Source organism: Salvelinus namaycush, chromosome 13 (assembly GCF_016432855.1).
Source record: "Salvelinus namaycush isolate Seneca chromosome 13, SaNama_1.0, whole genome shotgun sequence".
NCBI classification, from domain to species: domain Eukaryota; kingdom Metazoa; phylum Chordata; class Actinopteri; order Salmoniformes; family Salmonidae; genus Salvelinus; species Salvelinus namaycush.
The window spans coordinates 37,208,100-37,210,276 of NC_052319.1; positions in this window are offsets into that span (position 1 = coordinate 37,208,100).

Consider the following 2,177-nt stretch of genomic DNA (forward strand, 5'->3'; position numbering starts at 1 on the left):
GTATATAGATTTTTCTATTGTGTTATTGACTGTACATTTGTTTATCCCATGTGTAACTCTGTGTTGTTGTTTGTGTCGCACTGCTTTGCTTTATCTTGGCCAGGTCGCAGTTGTAAATGAAAACTTGCTGTCAACTGGTCTACCTGGTTAAATTAAAAATTAAAAATTCCTGTTCAGGTGATCTGCATCTTGGACAGTCAACGAATCAAAACAGAGGAGACACACCTCACTGAGGAGCAGAGCGGGTTAACCAATCCAATAACCATGTGAGCTGAACAGGAAAAACTCCATCCTCCCATACATGGCCCATACATAGCGAGCGCTTTAGAATGCCCTTCAAGCCAATCAGAAACGAGTATTCAACAATGCCATGGTATAATCTGAGATCATTTGCTTTAAAGTTCCGAACCATCATTGGTTTGGGTGCATTCTTTTGATCATAGCAACATATTAACAACTATATTGGTAGAGAACATTGAACGGAACAAGGCTATGTCATTAACTACATTTTGACCAGAATGCAGATAGAACCTTACAGTCCCAAGCTCTCGATAGCCCAAACATAGCCCAAACATACGAGCCAGAGTTTATCCCAACTCAGGGCCCTAACCATGGTGGCATGCATCCACAAAAAGCGATGTGCAAATATCAGATACAAAACAGCCATGAAAAGAAGTTTGTTATTTTTTCAAAAAGCAATTTGAATGATTTCAGATAGTGAAATGATGTTGTAGTAAATTCTTGATATCATTATGACTGGGGCCTTGTGCTGTAAAGAAGGTCAAGGCTGGTCAAACACAGAAGCTCCTCTGATAGCTGTGTGCGTTTGATGTTCAATGCTACACGTTCCTCCTCTCGTCTCCACTCCCCCCGGCCCGAGCCCCTCCTCTCCTCTCCTACCCCGTCCCGAGCCCCTCTGATCTGCACTGGCACTGATTATAAAACCCTCTCCACCTTCACATTAGCATCAAAGTCATGGTCAGCTGGCTTTGTGTTATGAATGGGGGAAACAATATCAATAACAACAACAAACAACTAAAGTAGTATTTTGTCCAGTGAGGATAGGAGGACAGGAGAGTAGGAGAGGAGAGGAAGAGAGGAGGAGAGGAGGGGAAGAGAGGAGGGGAGGAGAGGAGGGGAATAGAGGAGGAGAGGAGGGGAAGAGAGGAAGAGAAGAGGAGGGAGGGGAAGAGAGGGGGAAAGGAGGGGAGGAGGTGAGAAGGGGAGAGGTCTTTGATAGTGCAGATCAAGGAGGAGAGGTAAAGTAGACCATTGTGTGTTTTCATCCTCAGCCTCCCAAGGTCCTCTCTGATGCAGCCTGCCTGACTGTGTTGAGTTAGCTGTAAGGGGAGGCCAGCCTGTCTGACTGTGTTGAGTTAGCTGTAAGGGGAGGCCAGCCTGTCTGACTGTGTTGAGTTAGCTGTAAGGGGAGGCCAGCCTGCCTGACTGTGTTGAGTTAGCTGTAAGGGGAGGCCAGCCTGCCTGACTGTGTTGAGTTAGCTGTAAGGGGAGGCCAGCCTGCCTGACTGTGTTGAGTTAGCTGTAAGGGGAGGCCAGCCTGCCTGACTGTGTTGAGTTAGCTGTAAGGGGAGGCCAGCCTGCCTGACTGTGTTGAGTTAGCTGTAAGGGGAGGCCAGCCTGCCTGACTGTGTTGAGTTGGCTGTAAGGGGAGGCCAGCCTGTCTGACTGTGTTGAGTTAGCTGTAAGGGGAGGCCAGCCTGTCTGACTGTGTTGAGTTAGCTGTAAGGGGAGGCCAGCCTGTCTGACTGTGTTGAGTTAGCTGTAAGGGGAGGCCAGCCTGTCTGACTGTGTTGAGTTAGCTGTAAGAGGAGGCCAGCCTGCCTGACTGTGTTGAGTTAGTTGTAAGGGGAGGCCAGCCTGTCTGACTGTGTTGAGTTAGCTGTAAGGGGAGGCCAGCCTGTCTGACTGTGTTGAGTTAGCTGTAAGGGGAGGCCAGCCTGTCTGACTGTGTTGAGTTAGCTGTAAGGGGAGGCCAGCCTGTCTGACTGTGTTGAGTTAGCTGTAAGGGGAGGCCAGCCTGTCTGACTGTGTTGAGTTAGCTGTAAGGGGAGGCCAGCCTGCCTGACTGTGTTGAGTTAGCTGTAAGGGGAGGCCAGCCTGCCTGACTGTGTTGAGTTAGCTGTAAGGGGAGGCCAGCCTGCCTGACTGTGTTGAGT